General features: G+C 42.2%; 1 protein-coding gene across 4 annotated transcripts in view; it reads right to left on the minus strand.

Moving 5' to 3' along the window:
- trappc9 (trafficking protein particle complex subunit 9) overlaps positions 1-19773 on the minus strand; it is a 956085-nt gene that overhangs the window by 530037 nt on the left and 406275 nt on the right. The gene's annotated exons all lie outside the window — the stretch shown is intronic.

Below are 19773 nucleotides of genomic sequence, written 5' to 3' on the forward strand. Positions count from 1 at the left end.
AAAGTAGGCTGCTCAGCCCCTCGAGCCTGCTCTGTCATTTGTTAAGATCATGGCTGATCTGATTGTGGCCTCTTCTTTCCCAACTCCCCCGTACCCTTTGACTCCCTTGTTAGTCAAGAATTCGTAAGTGTAAGATTTCCATAAGTGCGCATATTACATCAGAAGATAACTGATGTCACACATGGCAAACATTTATTTCTAAAACAGAATCAGCAGCCAAGTAGGTTTATTCAGACAGACATTTAAAAAAGCAAATAATCACAGCAAATTGATCAAATTAATGAAAATCACAAGGCTACTTTGAACCAATTTAGGAAAAGGTGAAATAGCAGGTAGTTGAATACTTTTGATTAGGTTTCTTTGCAGATCATTCTAAGAAGATGAGCAAATACTTCTCATCAAGATAACAGATACTTGATCCCTACTAATTAAATACTTTCTTGAAATTACATTATCATTTTACTTTTAGAGCTGCATCTCTTCATTTTATAAAAACAAAAAAACGGCGGATGCTGGAAATCCAAAACAAAAACAAAAACGGAATTACCTGGAAAAACTCAGCAGGTCTGGCAACATCGGCGGAGAAGAAAAGAGTTGACGTTTCGAGTCCTCATGACCCTTCGACAGAACTGAGGACTCGAAACGTCAACTCTTTTCTTCTCCGCCGATGCTGCCAGACCTGCTGAGTTTTTCCAGGTAATTCTCTTCATTTTAGCTCAGTCAAAACTGTAATTAATTGGTAGATCAAAGGTGTTATATTCGCATTTCAAAAAACCCTTTAAAATACAGCTTCAATTTGAAAAGGCAAAATTTTCTGGGCCCTATAGAAACAGGGATGAAACCAGGATGGGGGTTGTGAGAGATGGTGGGAGCATAGCGGGGAGCCATGTTCACACAGCTCCTCAATGGATTCCTGGGGCTGACAAGAATGTGGATTGGCAGCCCACCTCCAAAATAATTAAGGCCCCAATTAGGGACAATTTTTCAGGTTCATATGTATTTTGAGGTACTTTTGCCTCCTCACACTTGTCTCAGTAGTGCCCACCTTTTCCAACAGGAATTAGGCTGCTAGTTTCAGGAGCCCACCTGTCATTCTGACTATAGGAGGACACCTTTCGGAAAATAGCTCCACCGGTCCAGCTCCCAGAAAATGCAGGCTCAGGGTTCCCATTTTGTCCCATAGTAGTTATCCCAAATCACACTAGAAAGTCCTGCCCATGGAGTCACTGTGTGAAACAGAGGCACTGGGGCTCAAACCTTGGGCAGCAAATTCTCTAAGATTTATGAGGCATAAAAATGGCTTCTTTTGATTTTTTGCAAGTTCTATTTGTGTTGGGCCTGTCCCAATCAGATTAAGTCTTTGAACAATTGCCCTGTGACACATGCTAATTGTTTCAAGATGTGCTTACAACTGTTTATTCAGATGGAAAAGTTGGTGAGTAATCAACTAGACTGAATTTTCCTTTTGCTTACAGCTTTCATGTAGAGTCAAAAGAAAATAAACAATTCTTCCAACATGCAGTTGCAGAAGCCAGAGGATGAAATCTCTCTCAAAAAGAATATATTTTAGGCAAAGTTAAAACAAGTTACATTATCACAGCCACACCACCTACAAGAAGCAAATAACGATGTGTACAGTAATATATAACGTGACACATTGACCAGAATTTTTGGCTCAGTGAGCAGGGTTGGGGCCCGCTAACCGAGGTGTAAAATGATGCGTGGTGACGTCAGGCATGCATCCCGACGTCACCGTGCGGCATTTAGGTTTTCAGTTTGGCGGGCATGCAGCTGAATTGGCTGCACACCCGCCAAACTGTTAAAGGCCTATTAAAGCCATTTAAAAACTAATAAACTGAGCTGCCCGTCCAACCTTAAGGTTGAAAGGCAGGCGAAGAACCCAGGCGGCCTTCGTGTTTTTCATGGAACCTCATCCACGGGTGGGATGAGGTTTCATGAAGTGTTTATAAATTGAATAAAAAGTTTTATAAAAATTCATTGACATGTCCCCCCAGCTTATATGACACTGTGAGGGGGCATGTCTTCAAATTTTTTCTTTATTTTGATTTTTAAAAGTTGGGTGCTTCAGGGAGATTTCTATGCTCTTTCACAGGCCCTGACTCAGTAGAACCCCCTTCCCCCCTGCCCACACAGGGAGCGCTCAGCGCTTCCGGGCATATGTCATGTTGGGTGGGCTTTAATTGGCCCATCCACGTAAAATGGTGGCGCAGGCCCAAACAGTGGTGCCCACCCCCACACAGCTCCCCCACCCCTGGCAGGGGGAAAATTCTCCCCATTATGTTGGTTATTTTCTGCTTCTTCTATACCAAGATCTCCCCATCAACCATACAACTTGCTGCAAGGATTCTGTTCAAGCCATTCTATCTTAAGTGACAAGAGGGCACACAAAAATTGTCCATCTGATCTCATTGTCCAACATTAACCGTGTTTAGAAAAGATTTGTTCTGCTGTTGCAATAATTTTCTTCAACAGTGTTGAAATACGTCAAAAAAAATGTCCAAATAGTGATTTACATAAGAACATAAAAAATCAGAACAAGAGTCAGCCATACGCCTCAAGCCTGTCCCGCCATTCATACCATCGTGACTGATCTGATCATGACCTCAACTCCACTTTCCTGCTGCAGCAGAAATTCCTCCTCATCCCTGTCATAAATAGGACTATTCTGAAACTGTGTCCCCGAGTTTTAGGTTCCGCAACAAGGAGAAACATCCTCCTGGCATCTACCCTGTCAAGCCCTCTCAGAATTTTATACTTTCAATAAGATCACCTCTCATTCTTCTAAAGTCCAATGAGTATAGACCCAATCTTTCCTCATAACACAACCCCTTCATCCTAGTAATCAACCATGTGAACCATCTCTGAGCTGCCTCCAGTCCAAATATATCTCTCCTTAAATAAGGTGACCAAAACTGTACTAATTATTCTAGGTGTGCTCTCACCAGTGCCCTCTAACAATTGTAGCAAGACTTCCCCATTTATTACTTCATCCCCCAAGCAATAAAGGCCAACATTCCATTTGCCTTCCTTATTACTTGCTGTACCGGCATGCCAACTTGAGATTCATAGAAGTCACCTAATTTTCTCTATACCGCAGAATGCTGTAGTCTCCTTCCATTTAAGCAGACAACCTTATACTTTTCAACATTATACTCAACATGCCAAATTTTTGCCCACTCACTCAGCCGATCTACATCCCTTTGCGGACACTATGTTTGCCTCTTAACTTGCTTTCATACCTATCTTTTTATTATCAGCAAATTTGACCACAATACACTCTGTCCCTTCATCCAGGTCATTAATATACATTGTAAATAGTGGAGGACCCAACACTGATCCCTGTGGCACCCAACTAGTTAAATTTTTGCTGCAGGAAGCATCAGGCCTATGCTCTGCTCATCAAAATTTTGCAACGGAGATAGCTAACTTATCACATGGCAATCTCAGGGCTTAAACAAATATCCTACCCTTTGTGTCAAAGCAACATTACAAGTAATCCTCTGGGACTTCCTTGCTTTTGCATAGTTTACAAGATAGAATGAGGTATTAGTCATCTAAATTGTACCTTTCAAAAATTCTAAAACAGACAAACCTTAATCATAATCATGTTTAGAAAAAATTTGTTCTGCTGCTGCAATAGCTTTCTTTAACAGTGTTGAAACATGTCAAAAATACTTCCAAGTCGTAGTGCACAAGCTTTTTCCATGTGATTCTAAAATTTGCACTTTGATTTGAGAGCTACAAATATATTATAACTCTAATTAGCTTCATGCTAATAGATACAAAATGGTTTGCACAAATCTCCAGCTTCTAAAAGTCAGGTAAAACTAAGCATTTTTAGTCACTTTGCACAGTTAAAAAAAAATTGTATTGTACTGTGACAGGTTGCGGGGGGTGCGGTGTTTGGGAAGAGGGCAGGGTTGGGGTGGAGTTTTGCCAGGCCCTTGGAGGGTGGTGGGCAAGGGGGGCGCTGAAGAGCAGGGAAAAAAAAAAATCAGAAAATAATTACATTGGACAGGAATGCCCTATCAACATTCCAGCAATAGTACTGAAGACTTGTGCTCCAGAACTAGCTGTGTCCTCACCTAAGTTGTTCCACTACAGCTACAACACTTGGTATCTGCCAAGCAATGTGGAAAACCACGCAGGTATGTCTTATCCACAAAAAGCAGGACAAGTCCAACCTGGCCAATTAATGCCCTATTAGTCTACTCTTGAACATCAGTAAAGTGATGGAAGGTGTCATCAACAGTGCTATTGACACTTAGTCAGCAATACCCTGCTCACTGGTGCTTATTTTGGGTTCCATCAGAGCCACTCAGCTCCTGGCCTCATTACAGCCTTAGTCCAAACGTGGACAAAAGAGCTGAACTCAAGGGGTGAGGTGAAGGTGGCTGCCCTTGGCATCAAGGCAGCATTTGACCAAATGGGACATCAAGGAGCTTGAGCAAAACAGGAATCAATGGAAATCAGGGGCAGAATCCTCCACTTGTTGGAGTCATACCTAGCACAAAGGAAGATGCTTGTAGTTGTTGGAGGTTAATCATCTCAGTCCTCAGACATCACTGCAGGAGCTCCTCAGGTTAAATTCCTAGGCCCAGCCATCTTCAGCTGCTTCATCTACAAACCTTCCCTCCATCATAAGGTCAGAAGTGGGGTTCTTCACTGTTGACTGCACAATGTTCAACACTATTCGTAACTCCTCAAATCCTGAGGCAGTATGTGCCCATGTGCAGCAAGACCTGGACAATATTCAGGCTTGGGCTAATGTGTGGTGCGATTGTTACTTGCCACTTAAGTGCCAGGCAACGACCATCTCCAACAGGAGGAGATGCAACCATCTTACCTTGGTATTCAATGGCCTTACCTTCACTGAATCCCCCCACTATCAACATCCTGGGGGTTACCATTGACCAGAAATTGATCTAGACCAGTCATATAATTACTGTGGCTACAAGAGCAGGTCAGAGGCTGGGAATTCTCTGAAGAATAACACATCTTCTGACTCCCCAAAGCCTGTCCATCATCTACAAGGCACAAGGAGTGTGATGGAATACTCTCCGCTTGCCTGGATGAGTGCAGCTCCAAAAACACTCAAGACGTTCAACGTATTCAAGGATAAAGCAGCCCGCTTGATTGGCACACCATCCACGACCTCCAACAAGCACTCCCTCCAACACTGATGCATTGTGGCAACAGTGTACACAATCTAAAAGATGCGCTGCAGCAACTTACCAAGGTTCCTTCGACAGCACTTCCAAACCTGTGATCTCTACCACTGAGAAGGACAAAGGCAGTAGGTGCAAGGAATACCACCAACTGCAAGTTCCCCTCCAAGCCACACACCACCCTGACTTGGAAGTATATCGCCATTCCCTCACCTGTCCCTGGGTCAAAATTCTGGAACTCCCGACCTAACAGCACTGTGGGTGAACCAACACCACATGGACTGCAGCAATTCAAGAAGGCAGCTTACCACCACCTTCTCGAAGGCAATTGGAATGGGCAATAAAAATACTGGCCTAACCAGCAACACCCACATTCCATGAAAGAATTTAAAATAATGTTTCCACCTAATCTTCCTTTCCTGGCGGGCACTGACAGCAACCCACCCGGCAGCAGCTATAAGTTAATTGAGGTTGTTACTAAAGCAATTAGCAGGCATTCTCTGAGGAGCAATGGAATTTTATCAGTGTTACAAAGGGCTCTCCTGTTACTCACAATAATAGGTTGTGGTGGCAGAATTAATCCAAGCAGGGCTCTTGGGTTAAAAACAAAAACAGAATTACCTGGAAAAACTCAGCAGGTCTGGCAGCATCGGCGGAGAAGAAAAGAGTTGACGTTTCGAGTCCTCATGACCCTTCGACAGAACTTGAGTTCGAGTCCAAGAAAGAGTTGAAATGTAAGCTGGTTTAAGGTGTGTGTGTGTGTGTGGGGGGGGGGGGGGGGGGGGGGGGGGGGGGGGGGGGGGGGGGGGGGGGGCAGAGAGAGAGAGAGAGAAGTGGAGGGGGGGGTGTGGTTGTAGGGACAAACAAGCAGTGATAGAAGCAGGTCATCAAAAGATGTCAACAACAATAGAACAAAAGAACACATAGGTGTTAAAGTTGGTGATATTATCTAAAAGAATGTGCTAATTAAGAATGGATGGTAGGGCACTCAAGGTATAGCTCTAGTGGGGGTGGGGAGAGCATAAAAGATTTTCAGATATTTAAAAATAATGGAAATAGGTGGGAAAAGAAAAATCTATATAATTTATTGGAAAAAAAAAAGGAAGGGGGAAGCAGAAAGGGGGTGGGGATGGGGGAGGGAGCTCACGACCTAAAGTTGTTGAATTCAATATTCAGTCCGGAAGGCTGTAAAGTCCCTAGTCAGAAGATGAGGTGTTGTTCCTCCAGTTTGCGTTGGGCTTCACTGGAACAATGCAGCAAGCCAAGGACAGACATGTGGGCAAGAGAGCAGGGTGGAGTGTTAAAATGGCAAGCGACAGGGAGGTTTGGGTCATTCTTGCGGACAGACCGCAGGTGTTCTGCAAAGCGGTCGCCCAGTTTACGTTGGGTCTCTCCAATGTAGAGGAGACCACATTGGGAGCAACGAATGCAGTAGACTAAGTTGGGGGAAATGCAAGTGAAATGCTGCTTCACTTGAAAGGAGTGTTTGGACCCTTGGACGGTGAGAAGAGAGGAAGTGAAGGGGCAGGTGTTGCATCTTTTGCGTGGGCATGGGTGGTGCCATAGGAGGAGGTTGAGGAGTAGGGGGTGATGGAGGAGTGGACCAGGGTGTCCCGGAGGGAGCGATCCCTACGGAATGCCTAAAGGGGGGGTGAAGGGAAGATGTGTTTGGTGGTGGCATCATGCTAGAGTTGGCGGAAATGGCGGAGGGTGATCCTTTGAATGCGGAGGCTGGTGGGGTGATAAGTGAGGACAAGGGGAACCCTATCATGTTTCTGGGAGGGAGGAGAAGGCGTGAGGGCGGATGCGCAGGAGATGGGCAGGACACGGTTGAGGGCCCTGTCAACGACCGTGGGTGGAAAACCTCGGTTAAGGAAGAAGGAGAACATGTCAGAGGAACTGTTTTTGAAGGTAGCATCATCGGAACAGATGCGACGGAGGCGAAGGAACTGAGAGAATGGGATGGAGTCCTTACAAGAAGTGGGGTGTGAGGAGCTGTAGTCGAGGTAGCTGTGGGAGTCGGTGGGTTTGTAATGGATATTGGTGGACAGTCTATCACCAGAGATTGAGACAGAGAGGTCAAGGAAGGGAAGGGAAGTGTCAGAGATGGACCACGTGAAAATGATGGAGGGGTGGCGATTGGAAGCAAAATTAATAAATTTTTCCAAGTCCCGACGAGAGCATGAAGCGGCACCGAAGTAACCATCGATGTACCGGAGAAAGAATTGTGGAAGGGGGCCGGAGTAGGACTGGAACAAGGAATGTTCCACATACCCCATAAAGAGACAGGCATAGCTGGGGCCCATGCGGGTACCCATAGCCACACCTTTTATTTGGGGGAAGTGAGAGGAGTTGAAGGAGAAATTGTTCAGCGTGAGAACAAGTTCAGCTAGACGGAGGAGAATAGTGGTGGATGGGGATTGTTCAGGCCTCTGTTCGAGGAAGAAGCTAAGGGCCCTCAGACCATCCTGGTGGGGGATGGAGGTGTAGAGGGATTGGACGTCCATGGTGAAGAGGAAGCGGTTGGGTCCAGGGAACTGGAAATTGTTGATGTGACTTAAGGTGTCAGAGGAATCACGGATGTAGGTGGGAAGGGACTGGACAAGGGGAGAGAGAAGGGAGTCAAGATAACGAGAAATGAGTTCTGCGGGGCAGGAGCAAGCTGAGACGATCGGTCTACCGGGGCAGTTCTGTTTGTGGATTTTGGGTAGGAGCTAGAAGCGGGCCGTCCGAGGTTGGGCGACTATCAGGTTGGAAGCTGTGGGAGGGAGATCCCCAGAGGAGATGAGGTCAGTGACAGTCCTGGAAACAATGGTTTGATGTTCAGTGGGTTAAAGCTGGTTTATTTCCAAGACAACTCCTCAATGCTAATAGCTTCCACCCAAAAAGTGTTCCAGCTGTACCTTTTTATTCTATTCAGTTGGGATAATTAATGCCCATCACCTGTTTAACTATCAATTGGTTTTAACAAGATGATTGCCATATTACAGATTAACTTGCATCAACCCATTTTATGTTAGAGATCTCTTTTTCTAGCATCTCCTTTATGTTGGCTAGGTCTATTCGTAGTCCTTTTTCCGTAACACTTTTCGTGGAATAAACGTTGTCCCAAAGAGACCAGTTATCAACATAACATTCTATGGGCAAATTTTTCCCACATTGCCCCTTATATAATATTTCTGTCAATATATTGGACAAGTAAACCCCTATATATAATGCCTCTAATAAGGCTAACGTTTCAGCAGCTAAGGTGCTTTTCACTACCCTTTTTATTTTCTTGGCCTCCCAAGCCAGCGGGCAACATTTATCATTCTTTCCCACCAAGAATATGATGAACCCTGCTGTGCTGGAGTACCCATCCTGAAGATTGGCATGTGAAGCATCACTAAAAATGACCAACCTCATATCTTCTCGATCACCCAAGGCTGGAAACTTGAGCATACATCTCTCAGAGTTTAGTTTTTTTTAAGCGTTTTATTTGCTCTCAGAACTTGCTCAACTGTCGCATTTTTCATCATGGCACTCAGCTCCAACACATCAAAACTAGCGTCAGGGAGAGTCTGAGTGCACAACCAGTTCAACTGCCCAACCAAACTTCTCAACTGTTCCACTTCTTCCTTGGTAGTAGGATTCTCTTTTCGTGAGGACTGTCATGAGTAATTGGGATAAAATTAACACTTTCTAGATAAGGTTGTTGATTCAATGTCACTCCTAACTTGCTCTGCTTAATGTCTAAACTTATGTATTTAAAGGCCCCAGAAGCCTGACTTCTGACCTGGACTTCCTTCCTTATTTTCTCAATTGCCCATTGTTAAACTCTACAGATCTTCCCCACAGGGAATCATCATAAAGATCCCAGCTAGTTTCTCCTTATGGTACCAGTAGAACACCACGGGGTCTGCCTTTAACTGAATGCAACCTATTTTCAACAAGACAGACCTCACAAAAAAACACCATACTCTGGACGCATCATTCAATCCATAAACGTGCTTATTCAATTTCCACAGCTTTCCTTCTACATCCCTGGCTTCTTTGGGTGGTTTCAAAAAAACTTCCCTTTGAAACTTCTCCCCCTGTAAAAACGCAGCCTATATATCAATCGATTTGCACCCCCAGGAATAGGATGCCAAAATAGCTAAAAAAGAAATCTTCAAACTCACTTTCCCCGCAGTAGGCAAGTCCACTCTGACATCTTGATCTCCTAGTCTGTCTTCAAAGCTTCGGGCTACTAATCTTGCTTTGGCCTTATACGTGCCATCTGAGAGTACCTTTTCTGCCCAGGTCCATCTGTGAGATAAAGCTGGCTGTCCTGTGTCAGGTATTTCAGAATATACCCCAAATTCCTTCCAACTCTTTCCGTTTGGCTTCCTTTATCAGCTTACTTTCCAATTTATTAGCAGCTACTCGAATTTCTCTGTCATAAGGACTTCTACTTCTATTGAGGTTGCTAGCTTGCTCTCTCTCTCTCTCTAGTCTTCCTTGTTAAACTACGGCCTCAACTCACATTCCTCTCCCTTACTGGACTGCTCCCATATGATCATCCTCCCATGCGAACAGAACTCCGTTTGCAAGTCCATGATCTTTTTCTAGGACCACGACCACTTTCTGGTCCACTGTCAGAACTAATTCTGCACTTTGTGTTTCCACATCTTTATCTCGGTTTGCCAATCGATAGATCTTGTCTCCTGTGCTTTATCCTGCACATTTAGCCAATGTTTGCATTTACCAGTGGTCTTTCCTGCTCTTTTCCTGGCATCCCTCCACACACTGGTCCCTTCTGGCATTTATGTTACCTTTGTTCCTACTTTGGGTAATTGCCCCTTTGGACGAATAGCGTTGTCCTGTACCTCAGTATTACTTTGTTCATAGCCAGTCAACCCTGTAGCTGTCATCGTCTGCTTCTCATAACTACCCACTGAATGTGTATGTGAAGTGCATGATGCCTCCTCACGTTCTATGTCCTGTTCAGAACCTGTAAAGGTATAGGCAGTACCAATTAAACGTGAAGAATGTGCCCTAACAGTTTGATTACTATGTTGCACAATTACTACTTCCTTTTAACTCCCTATAACCTTGCCAGGCTGTTTCCACTCTTTCTGGCCTTCCCTTTAATAATATACCATGTCTCCTTGTCTAAACTGTATTCCTGATGGTCTTACGCGGTGCCGTAGGGCCCACCGAATTTTCTCCGAAACCTCAGCTTAAATGAAAGCTTTTCAGCCCGCATGCAAAGCGTTCAGATGAGCAGAAAAAGTGGAGGTAATGCCAGTCCCTTCTGGAGCAGGGGGAGCATCTGACAACACCGAAGGTAACTTCGGATTTCTTCTGTACACCAACCGATCCAGACTGCACTCCCCAACCATTTGCAGAGAGTTCTCTGCATACACCGCCCATGCTAGCGCCATTTGCAGTATACAACCTGGTTGATTGGCTAATATTTTATGTAACACGTCATCCATTACTGCATGGTTTCCTTTCACAAAGGCCATAACTAAATGGGCTCTCAGTTGCAGTGTGCATAACTATGATGTTTAAATTTTCGCACATATTTCGAAGTTCCTCATTGGCGATTTCCCCACCATTATCTGAGGAACTTTGTTCCTACCCATTTCTCCATGACCTTATCGACAATGGTCTGTTTGTCTTTACTACATTTCACAGTGGATACACTAAATCTAGTTGCCATATCTATTAAGTGTCATAAAAAATATCCATATCCTTGTCCCAAACTTTCAAGTCTATTGCCACTGCATCATTAAATTCCCTGGCTAGTGGCAAGCTCACAACAGGTTGCAGTGGTATCTTGCAATATTTAAGGCAACTTTCACACTGAGCAGTGACTCGTTCAATAAGATCATCATATCCTTTATCGACCACCCCCACATCCCAAAGCGGAGTCTTCAGTTTCTGTGGCGCCGGATGTGCAAACTGTCTATGTAATTTCCAAATAATCATCTTTTTGTCCACCAAATTCTCATTCTCAGCAATTAGCAAAACTTCATGAACTTTTTGATGAGAAATTGCTGGCTTTCTTAGTAGCAAGCAGCAATGGCCTGACCGAGTAAAATTGAGATACACATTTTTCCCCAAACACGACTGCTCTATCATTCTTCATATCTGGCATCATCTGAGCCTTCTTAATCGCAGATTGACTCAACAATCTTGGTATCTCACTAGAAACCACATCAATACTGATAAACAGATTGATCCCTGCTATCTTACAAGGGAGGACCATCCGTTTGGAGGATGTTAATGTATTGTCATCCCTGAACCTGAAGCAGGTAGAGCTTTCATACTTTTTGATCTTCCGCCAGTTTGCCACATCGAGACACTCCAGGTAGCAGTTAAGCCAGTCCATGCCGCACACCGTAGAAGTGCAACCACTGTCCAGAACTGCACAGTTGAAGGAATCTACCATCAAGATACTCATCACGAGATTCAAACACTCGGTGATCACTATAATTCTGTCATGGCAGTCACCATCATCATTTTCAGTTTTAGATGAATCCATCTCTTGGGTCACTTCAAAAACATGATTCCTTTGCTGTGGGCACTTCATTTCGTAATGGTACTGGGAATCACACCAAAAGCATCGATTAACCATTCCCTGTGCATTTTTTGGGTTTAAACGTCTACGGTCACCATCCCAGACACGCTTTTTGTCCCGACTCTCAAATTGGCTAGGGTTATGACTATTTTCAGACCTCGTCATTAACCCCATCTTTGTATTGGAATCTTTGTCTAATATTTGGTCGACCGGGAAATTCAGTCACCATTGAATCCTCTATCCTTTGTTTCACAGCATAGTTGTTCGCATTTGCTAAAAGAAAGTGGCAGGGAACGACAGTTTCCCCAGAAATTTTTTTAGGGCAGCAGTTGATCTAAAAGAGGTTCTTTCCCCTGGAACTGAACCGCTGTTAGTACTAAAAGACTATCAATATGGGAAATGCGAACACAGTCCAGAAATTTAAATGCCAATACAGATTCTGGAATTTCAAGTTCAAATCACTGAAGTCTCCTGTACCATTTATCAAAATCTATGATATATTCTTCCACAGACTGATCATCTGATTTCCTAAACATATCAAAGATCGTCCAAGCTTCATACGGTTCCAATAACTCATCCTTTTTGTAGAACTTATCCAAAAATTGTATCAGATGGTTTAATTCCTCTTCATGAGCCAAATCATCCACTTTCCACTCTGAAAATACTTTACTCATTATCTTACTTTTGGCTGGTAATGATAACGCCAAAGCCAGACCTTGCTTCTTCTTGGGTATAGCAGTAACCCAGGTCCACATTTCAACTTCAGCTTTACATTGCTGATAAGGTTCAGAGTCAGAAAAAATTGGTGGACAGTCAAAGCTTGCAATTTTGCACCATCCTTCCGCCATTCCGTAACTTAAACTGTTAGCAAAAGTACACTTTTCTCTCAGAGGACCGAGACAGAAAGCTTCATATACAGCAATGAATCAGTTCATCCTCTGCTGCCATGTTACGCACAATAAGAGGTTGCGGTGGAAGAATTAATCCAGGTGGGGCTCTTGATTAAAGCTGGTTTATTTCCAGGACAACTCCTCAGTGCTCCTAACTTCCTAATAGCTTCCACCCAAAGTGTTCCAGCTGTACCTTTTTATTCTATTCAGTTGGGATAATTAATGCCCATCACCTGTTTAACTACCAATTGGCTTTAACAAGATGATTGCCATAATAACATCCCCTTGTGTCTGCAGCTCATCAATTCACAGGAGGCAAGGACACAGCAAGAAGTCAAAGCACCAAAAAAAATATGCAATCTGCACACTAAAGATGAAAACTCCACAGGTAGAGGCTTGCAGTTGCATGATTATCTCCTGGAGGTTGATATCACAATGCAGGTGATGAAGAAGTGGCTGCTGTTTCCTGCAGCCATTTCACTCCTCCATTTCATCCTGCCCTCTCTTGTCCCATTCACCTCAGCAGCGCTCTCATGGAGGAGAAAGTAAAGGCTGTCGACCGCCCTTGCAATTTCATGCACTGAATTGCTTTCCCACATCCTCAAACTGCCCATCATCTCTAATTAGATGGCAATCCCAGAGGTGGTCTTTTATTGTGCCCCACCGGGATATTGTAGCGGCAGTCCTGCTGCTGTGCCAATTGGGTTCATGACCTGAAAGTGGTCACAATGTGGAAATTCAGCCCATAAACACTGCTAGTTTGAAATTTTGAAAGATCAGATAAATAATATCTGAGTTATAGTTCATAGTAAAATAGTCTGCCGATCTATAGAGAAATCAATGAAAATATAACTGGTGTGGAATAGCGAAAACTAGAAACTATTGAAGCCTTCTAAAGGAAGAATAAATGAAGGGAGGGGATTCATGCTCCAAACATCTCAGCTTACATAATTCATGTTTTTACCATTACACAATTTCATTCATCAACAATGTCCAATCATGTTTGGTACCACTTTATGTTCAGTACCATTGCTATTACATGGAACCAGGCAAATGCTGCAAATTGAATAATTGGGATATTATCTTCAAACGAACATAAAAGAGTCAAATCGTTCACTGTCAATTTAACGGAGAAAGGTTATTTCCCAACAGCTGCTTTCTATTAACATTTCTAAATTATTTCTATTAGTTCTTTGTGTGCTACAAGCCTTTTTTCAAATATTGTATACTTCAAGTGATTAATTTGCTACAACTAATGAGTAAAATGGGTCGTAACTTCCGAGCTCCGGGACAGTGCATCTCACTGCGGGGGCGGGGGGGGGGGGGGGGGGGGGGCACCCTGCACTGGGGGATGTTTAAACTTCCTTTGGGCAATTGCTCTGCACTGGTAACCATCCAAAAATGCGACTTAGATTGCAAACGTTAGATGATTCCGACTGTGTTAGAGTAATAATTTTACCCCCAAAAAGTTGGAAGAATTAAAACAATTTCTAGCTTCTGGGTAACTATGGCACCGACCCACCTCATTCCCACAGAGGACTCCACCCTCCCTGAACCTCCAGATCCCTCCCTATCAATTCATAGGAGTAGTTTGCCAGTTTCTTTGTTACCAACTATGTTATTATGAACAAATTACGTATTATGAATCCATGATTAGAAGCTAGATAGAGCTGCATTATACAATCAGTACATTACATTCTCCCGGTCTTAGCTTTCTGCCTACAATGCACCCACTGATAAAAACAGGATCAACAACCAGAGGGTCCCTCCAGTCAGATAACTATAAGATTGTCACTGTGCTATGATGTACACTGCATTGATTATCAGGATAAGTAGTCAGGAAATTTAAAACAAAGTAAAAAACAAGAAACATTGTAAGGAAGTAACGCATTCATTTTAAAGTGAGTATTACAGTCCATAAAAGCACTGGAGTGTGTTAATCCATTAGAAAGATTTTCAAATTTGATTTTATAAATTGGGAAAATAGATTTAACACAGCCTTCTAATTTTTTATTTGGAACAAATCGAGGTTATATAATAATTCAATATGCTGAAATAAAGTAGAAAGATTCTGATGGAGCAGATAACACTGGGGCATCACATACATCAAGACATACTATTACAATGCCCTGAGATTGTTCAAATGCACTTTGTCCTGAGACTATGCATCAATATATGTGATGTCTCAAGATTACATTAAATCTCTACATTTAGGCAATTATGACAAATTTTAACATTGGAAATATAAACTCATGGAGTTGTGGCAAAAAAATACAGCCTCACATTATAGGATTATTGAAGTAACAGATTGAAGAATGAACTTTTAGTAATCAATTTGAATGACATTAAAATCCCACTAGACCTCTACTTGATCAATTCTGCTCTATTATACCCTACATATGGGACAATGTATAATAATCCCACGTGATGATTCTGGAATTTAGGATAAAGGTGCAAAGAGCAAAAAGCAAGACACTGGCGACTTCAACCGCAGTGCAGTAAAACTGCAGTGAGATCAAGCACAGGGGCAATTTTTTCCTAAACACGGGACCAAAATCTTGCAGGAGAGTGGGGTAACTCCCAGCATGTTCTGTTAGTCTTTTTATGGCCCCCTGCAGCTAATTTGCACTGCACACTGGAAATGTGTGCTGATAACAGGGCACTTGGGATCTTAGCAAACAACAGGGCCAACAGTGTATCTCCCTAACCAATGAGATTTAAGAGTTAAGAAAGAAATAGAGGAAGGGACAGGGAAGGTCAATTGCAGACAAATGAAGTACAGAAAGAGAAATAGAAATGGAAAGAAAAAATTGATTATGAGAGATAAAATGGAAAATTTGGGAAATAATTAAACTGAAATTTTTTAAATCTCTAAGAACCATTTTCCATAAGCAGGACCAAGATTCAACAGTTTAATTTGTTCCCTCGGCAAAACAGATTGCCTAGCATTGCATTAACAAGGGAAGAGGACACTCAGTAGAGTGCATACCTCAGTCACAATGTGTTAACTCAGCATTATTACAATTACGCAGCTCTTCAAGGCTCTCTCCTGCCTGGTTGATACTCTCTAACTACAAATCTTTTTATTAAGAGTTTCCATCTCACTGAGGAAGCTTCAGGCCAAAATAATAATGAAAGGACAAAACTTAAGGCTTTGTATCCGAATGCACATAGCATTTGAAACAAAACAGATAAACTGACAGTGCAAATCAAAATAAATTAATTAATAGCCATTACAGAGACACGGCTGCAGGATGGCATAGATTGGGACCTGAATATTGAAAGGTATGAGAGTTTTAGGAAGGATAGGAAGTTAGGAAAAGGTGGAGAGGTAGCTCTGTTAATTAAATACAACACTAGCACAATAGAGAGGGATAACCTAAGTTCAGGAAACCAGGATATAGAAGCAGTTTGGGTAGAGATGAGAAGTAATAAAAGGCAAGAAGTCACTTGCAGGTGTGGTGTACAGGCCCACTAACAGTAAACACATGGTAGGACGGGTATCACAGAAGAAATAACGGGAGCTTGTCAGAATGGCACAACGATTATCATGGGGGATTTTAATCTACATATAGATGGGAAAAATCAGATGGGCAAAGGTAGGGTAGAATGTTTTCAAGATAATCTCTTAGGTCAGCATGTTGTGGAGCCAACCAGGGAACAGGTTATACTGGACCTGGTATTGTGCAATGAAATAGGATCAATTAATGACCTCATAGTGAAGGCTCCCCTAGGTAACAGTGATCATAATATGATTGAATTTAAATTCAGCTTGAGGGAGAGAAGAGTAGGTCTAACACTGGTATTTTAAACTGAAAAATTATGAGGGCATGAAAGCAGAGCTAGTTAAAATTAACCGGCAAATTAGGTTAAGCGATAGGTCAATAGAGATGCAGTAAGACATTCAAGGCATATTTTAGAATATGCAGAATAGATACATTCTAACAAGAAAGATAAACTCCAAGCAGAGGACCCACCATCCGTGGTTAACAAAAAAATTAAGGATAGTGTCAAACTTAAAGAAAAAGCACATAATTACGCGAAAGTAGGTCGCAGGTCAGAAAACTGGTCAGAATATAAAAAACAGAAAAGAATAGCTAAAAGAGTAATAAAAGGGAAAAATTAGAGTATGAGAGAAAGCTAGCTGGAAATGTAAAGACAAATAGTAAGAGTTTCTATAGATTTTTAAAAAAGAGTTAACAAAGTGAGCATTGATCCTATAGAAAGCGAGTATCGGGGATTAATAATGGGAAATTATTAGATGGCAGATGAATTGAACCGGTGTTTTGCATCGGTGTTCACTATACAAGTAACATCCCAAAAATAGTTGTAAAACAGGAATTGGAAGCTCAAGGAAATTACAAACAACAGGGAAGTGGTACTTATCAAATTGTTGGAACTGCAGCTTGACAAGTCACTGGGTCCTGACAAATTTCCTCCTAGATTCTTAAAAGTGGCTAGCGAGATAGTTGATGGATCGGTTCTAATGTTCCAAAATTCACTAGATTCTGGAAAGGTTCCATTCAATTGGAAAATAGCAAATGTAACTCCTTTATTCAAAAAGGGAGGGAGACAGAAAGAAGGAAACTATATGCCACTTAACATCTGTCAGAGGGAAAATGTTAGAAGCTATTATTAAGACATTACAACAGGGCACTTAAATAAATTCAAGGTAATTAGGCAGAGTGAACATGGTTTCGTGAAAGGGAAATCGTGTTTAACCATTTTATTGGAATCCTTTGAAGAAGTAACAGGCTTCTAAAAGGGGAACTGATAGATGTACTGCACTTAGATTTTCAGAAGGAGTTGATTAAGTGCCTCACCAAAGGTTATTGCAGAAAATAAAAGCTCACTGTGTAGGGGGTGACAGAGTGGCAAGATTAGAAGATTGGCTAGCTAACAGGAAACAGTAGGCATTAATGACTCATTTTCTGGTTGGCAGGAGTGCTGTGTCACAGGGATCAGTGCTGGGGCCTCAACTCTTCACAATTTATATAAATGATTTGGATGAAGGGACCGAAGGCATGGTTGCTAAATTTGCTGACGACACAAAGATAGGAAGGAAAGTATGTTGTGAAGAGGTCAAGGAGGCTATAAAAGGGTATAGATCGGTTAGGTGAGAGGGCAAAGACCTGGCAAATGGAGTATGATGTGGGAAAATGTGAGGTTGTTAATTTTGACAAAACGAGTAAAATCTAGATGGTGAGAGATCACAGAATTCTGAGACACAGAGTGATCTGTGTGTCCTAGTGCATAAATCGTGGAAGTATACTATGCAGGTGCAGCAAATAATTAGCAAAGCTAATAGAATGCTATCGTTTAGTGCAAGGGGAATTGAATACATGAGTCGGGAGGTTATGCTATAGTTATACAGGGCATTGGTGAGGCCACATGTTGAGTGCTGTGTACAATATTGGCTTCCTTATTTAAGGGAAGATGTAAATGCATTAGCAGTTCAAAAAAGGTTTACTAGATTAATGTCTGAAATGGGTGGGCTGTCTTATGAGGAAAGGCTGGGTAGGCTAGGCTTGTATCCATTGGAGTTTAGCAGAGTAAGAGGCAACTTGATTGAAACATACAAGATCCTGAGAGGGTGGATGTGGACAGGACGTTGCCGCTTGTGGGAGAACCTAGAACTCGGGGTCACTGTTTCAAAACAAGGGGTCACTCATTTACAACAGAGATGAGAAAAAAAACTCTCAAAGGGTTGCCAGAGTTTGGAATTCTCTTTCTCAGAAGGTGGTTGAGGCAGGGTCCTTGAATATCTTTAAGGCAGAGGTAGATAGATCCGCGATAATCAAGGGGGTGAAAGCCTATCGGGTTCAGGCAGGAACGTGAAGTTGAGGTTAAAATTAGATAAACCATTAACTTACTGAATGGCGGAGCAGCTCAAAAGTGACCTCCTCCTGCCCCTCATTCGTATGTTCGTAATGCACATCCAACAACCTGTTCTGAAAACTCTGCTCACATTTTGACAACTGTGACAAATTGCACGACAGCAGCTGAGACAATTCACAATATTCTAAAACAAACAACATTTTCAATAAAACAACCCACAGCGTTGTAAAAAAAAGTCAATTTGCCCTTCAGTTTCTCCCAATGTTAAGAGTTCCTTTAAAAAAGTTCCAGAATCCAGGTCTACATCTTCACAGTTTTTCCTTGGACCATATCCCACCTGTGTACCAAATTTAATTGAAATCCATCCATTCATTCTTGAGGTACATTGTTTAAAGTCAAACAGACGAATGGGATAAAAATATTACTTCCGCCCGCCTTCAGTGGCAGCGGTAATCATCACATTGTTCAAACTATGAGCTCCATCTTCTTGCAGTGAGATTACCAGGCAATTAATATGCAAATCCAGTAAGTTCTTAAAAATAACTGGGGGGAAAACGGTAAGATACTGTTTGGGTGGGTGAAGTAAATAGACGAGGACATTGTAAAGATTTGCAACTCATGCTATATCTCTACTTCCCTTATATTAATATTGGCGTCAGCCATGAACACATTTTTTTTTAAAAGGAACACTTGGTCTGTAAATTTAGTGTTCAGTCAGAATGGCATTTTTCCACGTGGAGAAGCAGGTAGCATTGATCAAAGCTTTTCTTCTTTGGTTTGAGCGACCTTGGTCTTGGATAAAAGCAAATAGTCAACCAGAATCTTATTGCATTATTGTACGCTGTCTTAAACATTCTCAAGAATGTCATCAGTGCAGTTATCCTCATAAGTTTCCAAATCTGGAAATATTTTATACAGAAAAATTAAACTTCAAAATTATAATTTCCAGATAGGAATTGTATCTTTTAAATCTGTTCACCTGAATGAACCAGTTGCTATGACTAGCCAAACTATGTTCCCTATGGCAGCTTAGAGTACTTAAGGACAGTTATCATTCACCAAATGTAGAAGATATAGAATGTATTTTGTGATGTGTTTGAAAGTTTAAAGTTAGGATGGAAGAAAAATGGTTGCAGAATGGTTGTTATTAGAATCACCATGAAGGCACACCAGTGTCGACCAACTTTCTTAAGTGGGAGGCTCAGAACTGTGGCAGAGACCCAGCACACCCATTTGTCCCAGAAGTCATTGAAGAGTTTCATCCGTATCCTGGTGACTAACTCAAAGCGATCAAGCAGTACCGCAGCCA

Source organism: Carcharodon carcharias, chromosome 6, assembly GCF_017639515.1.
Source record: "Carcharodon carcharias isolate sCarCar2 chromosome 6, sCarCar2.pri, whole genome shotgun sequence".
In the NCBI taxonomy this organism is placed as follows: Eukaryota; Metazoa; Chordata; class Chondrichthyes; order Lamniformes; family Lamnidae; genus Carcharodon; species Carcharodon carcharias.